Source organism: Giraffa tippelskirchi, chromosome 10 (genome assembly GCF_054371585.1).
Source record: "Giraffa tippelskirchi isolate mGirTip1 chromosome 10, T2T-mGirTip1v1.2.pri, whole genome shotgun sequence".
Classification (NCBI taxonomy): Eukaryota; Metazoa; Chordata; class Mammalia; order Artiodactyla; family Giraffidae; genus Giraffa; species Giraffa tippelskirchi.
In genome coordinates, this window is record NC_137284.1 from 57,795,470 (window position 1) to 57,813,012 (window position 17,543).

Consider the following 17,543-nt stretch of genomic DNA (forward strand, 5'->3'; position numbering starts at 1 on the left):
AAAGGCAGATTGACAGACTTTATAATTATGTTTGGATGGGAGAATTCAATTTATCCCATAAAATTCTACAACTAATTCAAAATTTAAGTTTTAAAAACAAAGCCTTCAGTAATCTAAAGAGTTTTCAAGCCAAAGGACTGATCCTTCTTTAGTTTCAACAGTCAAAGGACACCATCTGGGGTGGGGGGCAGGGAAGACATGAGGTGCTCACCAAACACATGAAGAATTAAACACGCCGCCCGTAAACAAGCTGGAAATAAATTTCAGGACAAGAATGCAATATAAATACTAAGAAAAGGCTTATAAAAGTTCTATTCATATTATTCTCATTCATGTTTTAAAATGAAACAACACTTTCTTCAAAGAAATTAACTATGCTGCTGCAACTATAAATGTACATATAACCCAAGTACTAAAATGCAGGGTTGACTCACAATTAGCCACTTTGTACATTATCACTTAAATTTTTAATGCCTAGCTGGTTCACTGTGCCACTCTACTGCATTTCTGCAATCCACAACCTTTGGAACTTCTCTGTAAATCTAAAGTAAACTTTAAAAGAACACTATAATTAAGTTAAATCAGATGGAGTGAACACCACCAACAATCGCACATACTTCAGAGCCAGATCCAGACTCCTTTTCAATTCTGGGCAGCATGGAGTGAGTTCTCCAACTCCAGTAAAATCAATTCAGGTCAACCAAATTTCTTCCCTGCTTTGTCTACTTTCAAACATTCTAAGTTCTTTAATCATCTACTTGTAAAATTAACTTCTAAATTAATCTCACTAATGTGACTTATTCTGAAAAAATAATTCTGATAAAGTAAAAACTCCTAATTAAAAAAATGTATTACAAATAGTGCCATAAATCATATGCATACCATACTGTGAAAAATATGATTGCTATCATTCATGGATCAAACCAGTCAATCCTGAAGGAAATTTACCCTGAATATTCATTGGAAGAACAGATGCCAAAGCTGAAGCTCCAATACTTTGGCCACCTAATGCGAAGAGTTGACTCACTGGAAAAGACCCTGAGGATGGGAAAGATTGAGGGCAGGAGGAGAAAGGGGTGACAGAGGATAAGATGGTTGGATGGGATCACCAATTCGATGGACATCGGTTTGAGCAAACTCTGGGAGATAGTGAAGGACAGGGAAGCCTGGTGTGTTGCAATCCATTGGGTCGCAAAAGAGTTAGACACTGAACAACAATGGATCTGAAACCTGGGAAGTTTATGAACACACTTCTTTGAATTTGGTAATTCGAGGTAACTACCATTTATTCATAGGCTCTTTTGAACCATCTTCTTTCCATTAAACTCATATTCTTTGACAGTTTTACTTTTTTCTTCCACAATCACCAAGCTTCTTTATATCAGTTGCTTCTATTTTTGTGATAAAATAAAACAGCAATGAACCAAAAATGGCATGTATTAAAATCAGATACAAACACGAGAACTGCATCATTACAGCTATGCTTCTTACACATTACTTTCAAAATATTTTCTATTATCAATAATGCATTTTCTTAATAAAAATACATTGCTTATCACTGCTTCCAGTCAGTAAAGATCTAGTAGCTTCAGTTCTTACTGCACTTATGGTCTGTATACATCAGACATTTTCGTAATTTTCAAAAGAAAAAAAAAAACATTGACAGGGACATAACTACAGAATGAAGTGATCATGAAACACTGCTAAACCAAAGGGTCACCTGCTCCCAAACCGTTGCTAGTTACCTAACACCCCTGGCAGTATGCTATGTTGCTTCATCTCACTGAAACCGTTTTTAAACACTCTGTGTGTCACAATGCAAGAATAACATGTAACCCACCCAAGTTATTTTTCTCAAAGTTATAGCACTCTGTAATTTCTTAAGATTCACTGTTGCTGCCTGTAGCACCTGGACTCCACACCTGTGATTTCCAAGTGTGAGCTCCCTGGGGTCGCTGCTAACTGCCCCTAACGATGAGCCATGGAGCAAAGGCACTAATCTTCACTGGCAATATTTTTAAAAGTGGAGTTTTAAAAGAGACATATTTAAAGAGACACAGAGTAGAATATTCTTGTATAACTTTTAATGTATATAGTTATATATTCTTCTAGGCTGTGAAAAGCAGGGTGCTCAGTAGAAGTGGCTCATGCTAGTTCAAGGAAACAATTATTTTTATTTTTTAAGATAAATTTCACTTGATACTATGAATAACAGTAATATTAATAATAACAATACTAATTTCACTTGGGAAATGGAGCCTATTACTGTTTCCTTAGAAATTCAAAGGTAGCATCAAGAGAAGTAAAAGTCCTAGAAGAACCTGTAGGTTTTGGACTCCAGTGCTGGCCATTAACATCCTACAGACTCAATAATCCACAGAAGACATTTTGGGAAATACTACTTTGTATTAAACATGAAATTTAGTCTGACTTAATTGTTTGCATGCTTGCGTGCTCAAGTCACTTTAGTCTTGTCAGACTCTTTGCGACCCTGTGGACTGTAGCCCGCCAGGCTCCTCTGTCCATGGGATTCTCCAGGAAAGGTTTCTGGAGCGAGTTGCTGTGCCTTCCTGCAGGTGATCTTCCTGACCCAGGGATTGAACCCACATCTCTTATGTCTCCTGTTTTTGTCAGGCGGGTTCTTTACCACTGGCACCACCTGGGAAGCCTGACTTAATTGTTTAGTAAACATTATCATAGTCAAATTAAGTTACATTAGTGATGTTATGTTATGTGTTAAGTCACTTCAGTCTTGTCTGACTCTTTGCAACCCTATGGACTACAGCTTGCCAGGCTCCTCTGTCCATGGGATTCTCCAGGCAGGAATACTGGAGTGGGTTGCCATTTCCTCCTTCAGGACATTAGCAATAATGGGTAGAAAATGCACTTTGAATCAACAGTTATAAATACTAATCTTAGGAATTTTAGAACATAATATTTTGGATGCTTTCTCATCTACAATGACTCTATTTGGAATCAGCCCAAAGCAAATAGTAATCACTTTGGTGAGCAATAAAGAGAAGATAGATGCTTTAAAGAGAAGATAGATGCTTTAATATAACAGATAAGACTCACATAAAGCAACTGAGCTAAACAAGAACTGAAATCCCTGGTATTTGGCAGGAGGTTAACAATCTGTAACATATTTATATAAATCAATAAGGAATGTGGCCAGGCTGCCTAGAACCCCTACACTTGCAAAACAAAAGAGCCAGACAGGTCTGAACACTTGAATATAAACCCTGAGAAACAACTTCAACTGTTTGATTTCTTGTGTTGATCAACATCTTAAAGCTTTCTAAAACTTAAAAAAAAAAAAATTTCTTTGCTATTCAGTAAACTGACAAAAATACCATTTCAGCGATTGCATAACTACAGGGCTGTAAGAGAAATATAATCACACTGTGTCAAAGATGAACAAAATATCTCAGATGACTTTTAGAGGAAATGAGAACTACCATTCAAAACTTATCCATTAGGGCTTAGCTTAATGCGATCCAAGTGAATATTCAAAAAGTAGAAATGGAAAGTGGTTCTTCAGCGCTTACTGAGTCTATGAATCCAATTTAGCTGCAAGAAACATGATCCAAAAAAAGGTAGAGACGTCATTATCATTTCACAATTAAGTCAGACAAGCCCCTAACTATCCCATAAACCAAGTCCTCTCCCTGTCTCTGTTGTCCTGACACCCCAGCTGCAGGGCAGAGAGCAAGCACTGCGGTCCAGCGCCGCACTCAGCTTTCCAGCTGTCCTAGTGATGTAATCATCTCATAACAAAATATCTCCATGAATTAACTCTGCATCCTACCCATTGTAATTTGGAGCAACTGCTTCCTGTTCGTGTTCTCCACTTAATTTGCTAGTCTAGATCTACTGCATAGGCAAGTTGTCTTCGTCTAACGGATGGGATTATGTCCAATAGGTCTGGGATTTCCAAAGATTAACAATTTACAAAGGTCTCCCAAACAACATACTCTGTAAACACATTCCCTGCCTTTCTATTGTGGTTATAATTAAAGGGAAATCTGCATTATTTGCTGTGATTAAGTTCTGACCTGTAACAGGAAGTTCTATGAGGATTTTTTTCCTGTCACATTTTTTCCATACTCTTGAACATTTGGACATCAAACAGTTCAAGAGCTGTGAGATGTCTGGCACAGCTGCCTAAAAGTGCTAAATAAAATTTTATTTGAACTATTGGCAGTCTTCAGAATTGAGAAATTAAAAAAAAAATCTCTACTCTCTTTCTCTGTGGTCCACAGAGCACCTTCTGTGGTTATAGCTTGCATGCACCAAATTTATGTTCACACATTCCACTAGCGCTACACTACGGGATACTGGCCAGGGTATTCTCCTTTTGCTCATTAAATATAGACTACGTGTGCTTATTCTCAACCAGCACTGAATGGTGTAATTCCAGAAGTATTTGCTGCCAACAATAATGAGCATACTGCTAGAAGGAAAGCACCATTTCAGCAGCATCTGTAAACATTTATCAGTACCTGCCACGTGCAGGCACTGTACTTGGTTTTAGAGATTCCAACAGATCTAAGACGGGTACCGTTTTTAAGAGTGTCATACCCAGTTGCGGGAAAGACAACTAACATGTAAACTTGTAAAACTACAAGTAGTGGTATATAGCTATGTATTAATTCTACAAATACTATGTGAAACTTTAATATCAACATCAGAGTAAATTCATTCTACATCCTACTACAGAGAGACGTCTGTGATGTCTCCATTTCCAACATCCATTATCTCTTCTGGAAACCATTCCGTCACTTTTTGCTGAGGAACCATTTCTAGCCCATACTCAGGCAACAGAGCTGTGGGGCGCCTGCATAGGATGGCATGTACCATACCCTGGACACAGTGATAATGACTGATTCAGGGATGGACAGGACCATGAGAATTGGTCCAAGGAATTTTACTACAACTTCTGGGAAAGTAGAGCTCTCTTTATTCTGGGATTACCAAACTGGCAAGTGATTAGCCTGCAGCTGCTGGTGGCCGTCTCTGCCACCACTTCAGTGCACCCACCATGGAATGCAGCCAACACTGAAGAAAGCCTGAGTGGGGAGATAACAGGCAAGAGATTATGGATGACATCAGTGAAGCACCTAGATCCATTTGTGCCCAGCCTACCCCTGGATTCGTTACTTACATGAGCTAGTAATGTTGCTTTGGTGCTTATCCTGTGTGAGTTGGGTTTTATATGACTTTAAACAAAAAAATCCTAAGACATCTATAAACATTCTGAAACAATTAAATGACTTCAAACATCAATATCTGACCTCAAATACATCTTATATGTTAGATAAAGTGATTCAAGCTCAAGATGCTGGGGAAGAATGAAGGCAGGAGGCGAAGGGGGCGTCAGAGGATGAGATGGTTGGATGGCATTATCAACTCAATGGACATGAGTTTGAACAAACTCCAGGAGATACTGAAGGTGTGCTGCAGTCCGTGGGGTCACAAAGTCAGACACGACTAAGGGACTAAACAACGTAGCAGCGGGGTGACTACCCCAGGTCCCTGATTTGCCGGGAGACTGTTTGCCTTAAGAGGGTCCTCCATGAGTGTGCCCCCCAGGAAAGAGTAACTGACAGCAGCAGAGTCGACTAAGTAATGTCTGCCAAGGAGCCGTGCAGCTTCTTCCCAGGATTCCTCCTTGTGGTTTCTTGTCTGACCACAGGGGCATTTTATGGAGGAAAAAAATAAAGAAAGGAAGAAAGAGAGATAAGCTCACAGCAAACAGGAATATGGAACCTAGAATCAGAAAGGCCTCAGTTGGTAAGAGGAAGTGAAGAGAAGTAATAATACAAAGATACTGAGTTTAGTTCATTTAAAGATTGAGTCCAATGCTCAGAGATACATTCTCCTAAAACCCTTAGTTAAGCAACCGCCCTTCCACTAGCTCTTGCTGAGAAGTGGAAATGCACAGGGATGCCGTATCAGTAGTAACCCCATTTAGGGAAACCCCTTTGTGATTATACAGTTACACTGAAGGCTACCACTGTCTGTTAAAGGAGTGCAAAGTCAACGCTTTTTATTTACTAAACAATTTTTATTCTTTATAGCCTTAAAATGTGTGTTCATAAGAAAGCCTTGCAGTTTATTTTCTTCCAGTTCATCTTTAGTTTCTGCTTCTATCCACATATACTGGCAGTGTGGATCTATGAGTTTATATTTTTGCATACACTAATCAAAAAGTGTTTTACAAATAAAATGGGGATCCCCCAAACTGAGCAAGTTTACAAGATGCGACTTGTACTATAGTTAATACTTAAAATAGAGCAAAAGTAAAACTTGTGTATGTGGAGACACACTGCCATCATCCAGTGGTACAACACTGGTGTACTATAAGCTGGGCCCCAAGTAAGCTCTTTGGGCTGTCTTAATGAGTATATGGGATACTGTATACTGCTCTGCTCACCTTCAAGATGAATTCCTGAAATGGACATAAAATAAGAGTTCAAATTTCTTTCGTAGTCCTCTAGCAAGCACTCTGTGTGCTGTTCTGTGCTTAGTCACTTCAGTCGTGTCTGACTCTGCGACCCCATAGATTGTCGCCCATCAGGCTCCTCTGTCCATGGGATTCTCCAGGCAAGAATATTGGAGTGGGTTGCCATGCCCTCCTGCAGGGAATCTTCCTGGCCCAGGGATCGAACTTGAGTCTCTTACGTCTCCTGCACTGGCAGGTGGGTTCTTTACCACTAGCACCACCTGGGAAGCCCATAGCAGCTAACACCAGAGGCACTCATATTTCAAGCACAATCCTTCAAATGCCTAATGCATTTTATGTGAATGAAAGGCACTGAGAAGAATGAGGGAGTAAAATCACTCTGTTATGCTAACTATATGCTATTAAGGGAAACAAGCTAAGACACATGAAGAAATCATAGAAACCTATTTTATATCTCTTAAAGGGAAGAGAATGGTAGTAGAGGCAAAATATTCTGAGTCACCATGTGGATCACCATCTCCCCAAAATCAAGAGAAAGAAAAACAGAAGCAGCTAGATAATGATGACTTCACACTTTTGCTTCGGCCAGCTCCAATACAAGAGTTTCCTAAGGTCAACAACAGCATAAAGTCAACTCTATAAAAAGAAGAAGCTTGCTGACTAAGAAAATTAGGGACCATTACGTCTTTATTCAGTTCTGTTCAGTTTAGTCGCTCAGTTGTGTCCGACTCTTTGCGACCCCATGGACTGCAGCACACCAGGCTTCCCTGTCCATCACCAACTCCTGGAGCTTATGTCTTGATTACTAATAGAATAAACACCATTGGAACTTCCCTGGTGGTCCAGTGGCTAAGATTCCGTGCTCCCAACACAAGGGGCATGGGTTTGATCCCTGGGCAGGGAACTAGATCCCACTGGCTGCAACTAAAGATCCCATATGCTGCAACTGTGATCGAAGTCCTAAGTGCAGCAACTAAGATCCAGTGCAGCCAAAGAAAGTAATAAATACATATAAAAAAAAAGAAATTAACACCATTTACCAACCCATGGACAGAGGGGCCCAGTGGGCGACAGTCCATGGGGTTGCTAAGAGTCAGACACAACTGAGAGACTAAGCACAGCACAGCACACACACACTGTGCTTGCTAGAGGACTATGAAAGAAGTCTGAATTCTATTATTTTATGTTCATTTCAGGAACTCATTTTGAATGTGAACAGAGCAGTACACAGTATCCCATTTATCCATTAAGATAGCCCAAATAGCTGTTAGTTTGCTCTTCACTAGTCATGTCTACATATTTTGACTTTTTTAGTCCTCATAACAACTCTATGAAACGGTACTCATTTTTATAGGTGAAGAGACAGACATATGTACACAAATGTTCATTGCACCATCTAATAGCCCCAAACAGAAACAACCCAAATGTCTATAGATTGCTAAATGGATAAATATAACATGGTATCATCCATAGAGTAGAATATTATTTGGTAATAAAGGGAATGAAGTACAGATACATGATGGGACATGAATCAACAAGAATCAACAAGATTATGCTCACTGAAGGGTACCAATCACAAAAGGCCAAGTATTTCATAATTCCTTTTATGTGAAACCTCCAGAATAGGCAGATCCGTAGAGACAGTGAGTAGATTAGTGGTTGCCTAGGGCTGGGGGTTGCCAGGGGGCGCTAGTGGTAAAGAACCCATCTGCCAATGCAAGAGATAAAAGAGATGTGAGTTGGATCCCTGGATCGGGAAGAACTCCTGGAGGAGGACATGGCAACCCACACCAGTATTCTTGCCTGGAGAATCCCATGGACAGAGGAGCCTGGAGGGCTACAGTCCATAAGGTCACAAAGAGTCGGACACAACTGAAGCAACTTAGCACACAGAGCTGGGGGTGGTGGAGGAGGAAGGATGGAAGGAATGAAGAATGACTTCTGTTTCTTTTCAGGGTAATAAAATGTTCTAAAATCACAACATGGTGATGGCTGCATAACTCAGTAAACATCCTAAAGAACCACCAAACTGTATTTATGTATATGGGTGAATTTGATGGTATGCATAGTCTATCTCAGGGCTTCCCAGGTGGCTCTGTGGTAAAGCATCTGCCTGCCAAAGAAAGAGATGCAGGTTTGACAGCTGAGTTGGGAAGGAGGAGGGCAAGGCAACCCACTCCAGTATTCTTGCCTGGAGAATCCCATGGACAGAGGAGCCTGGTAGGCTATGGTCCATGGGATCACAAAGAGTCGGACACAACTGAACGACTGAGCACGCACATAGAGTATATATCAAGAAACAGTCATAGAGAGGTTCAGTGTCTTGTCTCTAAGGCCCAGGCACTGTAAGTGGTGGAGACGGGATCTGAAATCAGGGTGCCTGGTTTCCAAGTCTGATCTGCTGACCACTGGGCAAGCCCACCTCTGTGTGGAGCACACCCTTGGGGGCAGAGACTTCTTTATGGAAAATGAGACCCATTGCTGACAGATATGGTGGTAATGCCAGCTCTCAAAGGTCTTTGCTTAGCTTGGCTATACCGGTATATATGGGCTGAAAAAACAAAAATGTGTCGGAAAATTCACAGGAAAATTAAAATAAAGCTGAAGACTGTTCATCTCCTAGACTCTCATCTCTTGAGTCCTTCCCTTGTCTAGTTAGAAAATGACACACTGTAATTCACCCAACAGAGCCTGAAAAATATATTTCGATCTCAAAAATATAGGAGTGCAGTGATCATTTTGAAAGCAAAGTGAACAGCTCTGGCCCAAGTCACAAGGAGAGCAGGAACACTCTGGCCAGCTTTCAACATTCAGTTCTGTCTCCGTTTCTGACCTGTAAAAGCCCTGTTCTTCAGCTCTGGGCCTCTCTTGAGGAAAAACGAGGAATCAGCCAAAACTAGGCAGCCGTCTGTGATGAAGACTGTCTGCTGGGTCTTAGGAAAAAAGAAACAACAACCAAATTTTACCTACACCATAAGCCAAATATCTTTCTTAATCACCTCCTTACTAGGTAAATAAATCTATCCCTGCACTAATTCACTCAAATACTGATGATTGGGTTATTATCTCATAACACTACCACTGAAGTCAGTTCCTTTTAAGGAAACATAAAGGAACAGAAACACAGGAGAAAATGTTAAACTTTATTAATAAAGAAACATAAATGATACCATCAGTGATACACTATTTATAAGCCCCTCAAACTGGGTAACGAAAATGTTTAAATGATAAAAGGGCACAGCATTTGTGAGGGTTTGTGAAAATGGACCCACATGACTACAAGAGTAAAAATTGATTTAAATAACCTTTTTAGAAGAGTAATCTGGATACACGCAGACACACACGGATATCATGTGGTCCTTAAAATGATGATACAGATTCATATTTTTGAACATGGAAGGTGTCAGTCACTCAGTTCTGTCCAACTCTTTGTGATCCCATGGACCGTAGCCCACCAGGCTCCTCTCTCTACGGGATTCTCCAGGCAAGAATACTGGAGTGGGTTGCCATGCCCTTCTCCAGGGGATCTTCCCAACCCAGGGACCGAGAATGGTGTTATTAAGAAAAAATTCAGGCTTCAAAAGAATATATACAGTATGGCTCTACATGTATAAACAAAATAGTAGAAAGACAAATCAAGATGCTATTAATAACATGGCTAGCTCTCTAGGTGGTGAAATTACAGAATTGTGTTTTCTATTTGTCGATATAACGATAATTATCAGTTTTTACATATGATGAGAATATCATTGTATTTTTATTATCAATACAATGAGAATTATCAATTTTTAACAAGAAAAAAAATCACCATTTTAAAAACAAGAATTATAAGTTTTTTTCTTGTCAAGGTTTTTTCCTTCCATCACTTATATTTTTCTTTTCATCTGCTCCACTACATTAGTAAGGAATCCTAATCATCAATTCTGAAAAGGTAGTTTTAAAACTTAAATATGTTAAATTCTTAATTTTGTTCTAGGGAAAAAAACCCAATATGCATGCATTATTGCCTCACTAAAGGTATGTGATTTTCAATCTTCCCTATTATGGATGGATTAACTCTACAAAAAAGAAATTAGGAAAAATAAAACTACTTTTCTGATATCTGGCTAACAGGTCAAAAGTAAGAGCTACCATGAAATAAAAGAGAAACAACAAAATATCTTAAAATTACTCTAATGCTCATTATACAGGCCAAAAAAGAAAAAAAATTCTGCATGGCAGAATTCTGTAATTTTATAAGTACGGTGAGCTGTGGAGATTATCTGGTTCTATACAGTCATTTCACAGATGAGGCAACACAGGCCAAGAGAGTGCAGAATGTCAAAACTAATGAAGGAATAAGATTCTTGGGTCTCAGGACAGAATTTAGTGTCCATATTAACATAATCTGGTATAAGCAACCAAAATACCTAAAGCATGACTTTAAAAAAGGCATTAAAATTTAACATCTAACATCTTACATTTTGAAATTAGGTCTATTCCAACAAAATTTCCAGGAATGATTTTTTTAAGAACCGAGAAAAATTCTATATATATATATATTTTAAGAACACCATCAGGAAATTATATTAGAAGATTAGAAAACAGAACACAGTTGGAAAAGTTGAAAGAACTGGTATCTCTGTCAACTACTACCCTTAAGGATCTGAAATCAGGTTGTGTTCAAATGTAAAAATGTGTAAATATTAAGTTATGATTTAATATGTTTTTACTTCAAATTTATTTTAGAGTTATTTTAGGACTATTTCAGATAATAAGGTGAATATTCCATAGTGTCAAGAGTAATTAAAAACTGAAATAGGTTAAGACTTTGTAAATGAAACTGTAATTGTCTTTCCTCCAAGGTATACTTTTTCTTTTGCAGAGAACCAGAGGAACAACTCACCCTGCAAATTAATTAGGCAACTGGGTGCTGCTGTTCAGTCACTAAATCGTGTCCAACTCTTTGCAATCCCATGGACTGCAGCCCACCAGGCTCCTCTGTCCATGGGATGTTCCAGGCAAGAAAACTAGAGTAGGTTGCCATTTCCTTCTCCAACTTAGGGACTTCCCTGGTGGCTCAGATGGTAAAGCGTCTGCCTACAATGCAGGAGACCCAGGTTCAATACCTGGGTGGGGAAGGTCTCCTGGAGAAGGAAATGGCAACCCACTCCAGTAATCTTGCCTAGAAAATCCCATGGACAGAGGAGCCTGGTAGGCTGCAGTCCATGGGGTCGCAAAGAGTCAGACATGACTGAGCGACTTCACTTTCACTTTTCTCCAACTGAGTGTTCCACATAAGTAATTATTTTGGATAACTGATTTTTATTCATCTTAAGCACCTAAATTTTTAATTAAAAATTTTAATGGAGTTCTTTGAGATAAGCATTGAACATTTTCTTGACTTCTTAAGCACAGTGTACTGATTATGTTCTACTGATGAATGACTCATGGTCATTATTATTAACATTAAATTATAATCATTTAATTCAGTATCATTTTTATGATCCTTTATCTGAATGCACATGAACATGAAGCAAGGAGACTGAGACATATTATAAATCAAACTGTCAAAAAGCAAAGAAAACCACCATAGGTAAGTAACTCATCACTTGCAAGGGAAACTCAGTAAGATTAACAGCCAATTTCTCATCAGAAACCATGGAGGGCAGAAGGCAGTGAGAGGACAAATTTAAAGTGCAACTGTTAACCAGGAACGCTAAATCCAGAAAAACTATCCTTCAAAAATAAAAATGACTTTGCTGGTGGTACAGTGGATAAGAATAGGACACAGGTTCGATCCCTGGTCCAGGAGGGTTCCACCTGCTGACAAGCCTGGGCACCACAAGGAAGAGTAGCACCTGCTTGCCACAACTAGAAGAAGCCTGTACACAGCAAATGAAGACCTTGTAACAAGCCAATATAAATAAATTAAAAAAATTTTTTTTTAAAAAAGACATTCCCAGATAATCAAAAGCTGAGGGAGTTTGTTGCCATTAAATGCATCCTAAAAGAAACGCTAAAGGGAGTCCTTTTGGTTGAAATGAAAGGACACTAGGCAATAACTGAAAGACACATGAAGAAATAAAGATCGCTGACAAAGGTAAATGACCACTTATGTAAATATAAAAGCCAATATTACTGTGTTTTGGTTTGAACTTTTTTCCTAATACAATTAAAAGGGCAAATGCATATGAAAATAATTACAAATCTATAGTTAATGGGTAGACCATGAATAAAGATGTAATTTGTGACAATAACATAAAGGGGAAGAGATATAGAGCTGTATAGGAAAAAAGTTTTATATACTATAGAATGTAAGTGAGTATTATTTCAAGCTAAATTTTTATAAGTTTAAGATACGAACTGGGCTTCCCAGGTGGTGCTCGTGGTAAAGAGCCTGCCTGCCAAAGTAAGAGACATAAGAGACATGGGTTCGATCCCTGGGTCGGGAAGATCCTCTGGAGAAGGGCATGGCAATGCGCTTCAGTATTCTTGCTGGAGAATCCCATAGGCAGAGGAGCCTGGTGGGCTACAGGGGCGAAAAGCGTCAGACAGGACTGAGAGACTGAGCACACACGCATGCATGGGTGTGGGGGAGAAAAATCAAAGGATAAAACAGATTTTCTCACGTTGTTCAGAGCCTAGTGTGGTGGCAGACATAAGTAGATGAACATTAACTCATCTGGAAATGTTGAGGTAGAGATAAACACAGGGTATTTTAAGAGTCACAGAGAGACACAACTCACTCAGACCTGTAGGAAAAGGTTTGTAGCAAGGACAACTGAACTTAGGCCATCAGGTGTTACCTAAACAAGTGGCAAAGAAAAGGCACTGAAAACCAAGAGAAGGGCTTCTCCGGTGGCTCAGTGGTAAACAATCTGCCTGCCAATGCAGGGGGCACAGGTTCAATTCCTGGTCCGGGAAGATCCCCCATGCTGAGGAGCAACTAAGCCCGTGTGCCACAACTATTGAGCCTGTGCTCTCGAGCTGGGGAGCGCAACTGCTGCATCTACGTGCCGCAACTACTGAAGCCCACGTGTCTAGAGCCTGTGTTTCACAACAAGAGAAGCCGCAGCAATGAGAAGCCTGAACACTGCAACTAGAGAATATAGCTTCCATTTGCTGCAACTAGGGAAAAAAGTCCTGTGCAGCAACAAAGTCTCAGCACAGTCAAAAACAAACAAATAAGTAAATAAAATTAAAAAAAAAAAAAGAGAAGGTGTGAGCAAAGAGACAGCAAGAAGTCCCACTGGAGGGACTTCCCTGCTGGTCCAGTGGCTAAGACTCCATGCTGCCGATGCAGGGGGCCTGCATTTGATTTGATCCCTCATTGGGGAACTAGATCCCAAGCGCTGCAGCAGGGAGTTCGCATGCTGCAACTAAAGATCTCGCATGCCACATTGAAGACTGAAGACTTGGCGTGCTGCAACCAAGACTGGGGATAGCCAAAAAGACTTAAAAAAAAAACAAACAAACAAAAAAAGAAGTCCCACTGGAGAGAAGTTTTGTATGCCACAAGAAACTTGTATCCTGTGGAAAACAGGTATCTTCTTTCGATTTTTGAAACAGCTCATTCTGATTAGCAGGAATAAAAGAGGAACAGTGGCAAGAAGACCAGTATAAGGAGCCTGTTGCCACAGTTGTACAGGAAAATAAAGAGGGCCTGTCCTAAGGAATTGGCAGCAAGGATGGAGAGGAGAGTACAGATTCCAGAAATATTTAGGAGGTTGAATTGGCAGGACTTGCTAAGTGTCTGAATGTGGCGGGGGTGGAGGGATGAGGAAGGAGGAGAAGCCAAGGATGACTCATGGGCTTTTGACTTTGGGGACTTGGTGCCACCCCATGAGATACAGTGTTCCCAGACCTTTGGTTTCCAGGGACCTATAACATTTCCAACAAGTTTAGGGCTTTGACATCCAGCTGCCAACTAAAGACATAAATACACCCTCCCATCTACTATCAACATCATCTCATTAACAGAGCACATTTTAACACCCAAAATGTAAATAGATTTAGCTTTCCCAAAAATTCACCACAGGGCCCTAATTTTTCTAATTTCGTCACAGACGTTGGAAAATTGGTCCCAGGCCTCAGACCAACGCTGAGAAGCCCCGAGATGGAGATATAGGAGAAGTTGTCCGCTCAGTGGTAACCCGATGAGTGGAAGGCAGAAGAACATGTAGTCCCTGCCTCTGCTAACTCTCTAGTCTGATAGAGACGTCTATTGCGTATGTATTAAGGGACGTCTATCCCATATATATTAAGGGTTGGAAAAGAGTTCAAGAGGTTATGGAAACCCTGAAGAAGAGGAACTCAAATGAGGGAAAGTGGCTGGGGAGCCAAGTCTCCCAAGATGATCTGGAATTTGCCAGATAAACAAAGGCTGTTTCGCATGGTCCAGGCAGAAGGAACAGCATGTCCAAAGGTATGTAGGTATGTAGGAAAATTCATATTTGGGGAATTGTGGATAGTTTGGCATGACTTGGTGATTATCTTGGAAGATGGCAAGAGAAGAGTTGGAAAAGTACACAGAAGCAAAATTACGAAGAGTTCGGTAATCCAGGCTAAGAAGTCTGGAAATTATCTTATGGGCATTGGGAAAGAACCAAAGGACTTTAGAGTGGGCAATGCTATGGCCAGATTTACCACTTGGAAATAACCACTCTGACTGCAGAATAGAAGTTGGGCTGTAGGAGAGCAAAATGGAAGTGCCTGCAAAAGTCCAGGTAAGAAATACAGATAGATTAGAGAAACAAGAGTAGCAGAGAGAAACCAATACAACCAACAAATATTTATAGAGCACCTCCTCTCTTCAAAGGGTACCAAAGTCAATGAGACAAGATCCTTGCTCTTTTAGAGCTTATTTTCTATTGTTGTTAAAACAAGAATCATACTTTAATGCAATTTAAAAAAATTAACAACATAGCAAATATTTTCACAAGTCTCTTTATATATCAGTTCAGTTCAGTTCAGTCGCTCAGTCATGTCCGACTCTCTGCGACCCCATGAATTGCAGCACGCCAGGCCTCTCTGTCCATCACCAACTCCCGGAGTCTACCCAAACCCATGTTCATCGAGTCGGTGATGCCATCCAACCATCTCATCCTCTGTCGTCCCCTTCTCCTCCCGCCCCCAATCCTACCCAGCATTAGGGTCTTTTCCAATGAGTCAACCCTTCGCATGAGGTGCCCAAAGTATTGGAGCTTCAGCTTCAACATCAGACCTTCCAATGAACACCCAGGATTGATCTCTTTTAGGATGGATTGATTGGATCTCCTTGCAGTCCAAGGGACTCTCAAGAGTCTTCTCCAACACCACAGTTCAAAAGCATCAATTCTGCGGCGCTCAGCTTTCTTCACCGTCCAACTCTCACATCCATACATGACCACTGGAAAAACCATAGCCTTGACTAGACGGACTTTTGTTGGCAAAGTAATGTCTCTGCTTTTAAACATGCTATCTAGGTTGGCCATAACCTTCCTTCCAAGGAGTAAGCGTCTTTTAATTTCATGGCTGCAGTCACCATCAGCAGTGATTCTGGAGACCAAAAAAGTAAAGTCTGACACTGTTTCCACTGTTTCCCCATCTATTTCCCATGGAGTGATGGGACCAGATGCCATGATCTTAGTTTTCTGAACACTGAGCTTTAAGCCAACTTTTTCACTCTCCTCCTTCACCTTCATCAAGAGGCTCTTTAGTTCTTCTTCACTTTCTAGGTCTTCTAGGTCTTCATAGAACCGTTCAACTTCAGCTTCTTCGGCATTACTGGTCGGGGCACAGACTTGGATTATCGTGATACTGAATGGTTTGCCTTGGAAACGAACAGAGATCATTCTGTCGTTTTTGAGATTGCATCCAAGTACTGCATTTCGGACTCTTTTGTTGACCATGATGGCTACTCCATTTCTTCTAAGGGATTCTTGCCCACAGTAGTAGATATAATGGTCATCTGAGTTAAATTCACCCATTCCAGTCCATCTTAGTTCGCTGATTCCTAGAATGTCAACGTTCACTCTTGACATCTCCTGTTTGACCACTTATATATATATACATATATATGTGTATATATATATGAAACCGTGTTTAAATTGCCCTAATTTAATTATATTTGTGATTTATTAAATTGTTTCTCTATTCTCATAACATTGGCTCATTACCTTAAGGTAAGTCCCTTTAAGTGGTACTGCAAAAATCAAAAGTTATACACTTTTTCTGAATCAAAATATGCACACTTTTTACAAGTTCTTGCTCCAAATTGCCTTACAGAAGATCACATCAATTTATATTCCCATAATGGTATCTAAGGAGGTGGAATACATAGGGTTTTGTGACCAACTAGGATGTAGAACAAGAAGTAAGGAAGGAAGGTTAGAATGAGTTTTCAGAGTTCTGGTTTAGCCAACAAGGTTGGTAGTGCTATTTTCAAATAGCAGAAGAAAAAAGAAAAGAAGATTTGAAGATTAATCCATGAGTTCACTCCAGAAGAAATGAATTTGAGATGTCTGTGACGTTCAGGTGGTAATGTCCAGTGAGCAATTGTAAACATAGACTAGGGAGTTTGTATCCAAGTCAAGTAACCGTTTGGGGAGTTATCAGGATACAAGTGAGACAATTTTGAGGGCTATAATAAGCAACAGGAAGAAGAGCATCCCTGAATAAACCAGAGATGTGGGCAAGAAAACAGCTGAAGAAAATTATGTCACCAAAAAAAACAAGGCAATTAAGAAAATAATTCTACTTATAATAGCATCAAAACCAAACTACGTAGGTATAAATTTAACAAAAGATGTACACTGAAAACTATAAAACAATGTTAAAAGAAATTAAAGATCTACGTAAGTAGAAAGATATCCATATTTGTAGATCAGAAGGACTTGATAATTTATGAGGCTAATATCCCTAAAACTGACCTGCAGCTTCAATGCAACCCACATTAAAATTCCAGACTGTTGAGGAGAAACTGACAAACTGATCCTAAAATTTGTAAGGAAATGCAAGGGCAAATAATCTTGAAAAAATTGGAGGACTCATACTTCTTGATTTTAAAACTTACCATAGTATGCTTTGGTATTCAAGACAGTGTGGTACTACCATA

At 39.8% G+C, this 17,543-nt stretch overlaps 1 protein-coding gene and 1 non-coding gene across 14 annotated transcripts in view; one reads left to right on the forward strand and one right to left on the reverse strand.

Moving 5' to 3' along the window:
- Positions 1-17,543, reverse strand: part of CDK6 (cyclin dependent kinase 6) — a 246,964-nt gene that overhangs the window by 181,067 nt on the left and 48,354 nt on the right. The gene's annotated exons all lie outside the window — the stretch shown is intronic.
- Positions 11,515-11,586, forward strand: TRNAC-ACA (transfer RNA cysteine (anticodon ACA)). The gene has a single exon. It is a non-coding gene; the product is annotated as a tRNA-Cys (tRNA).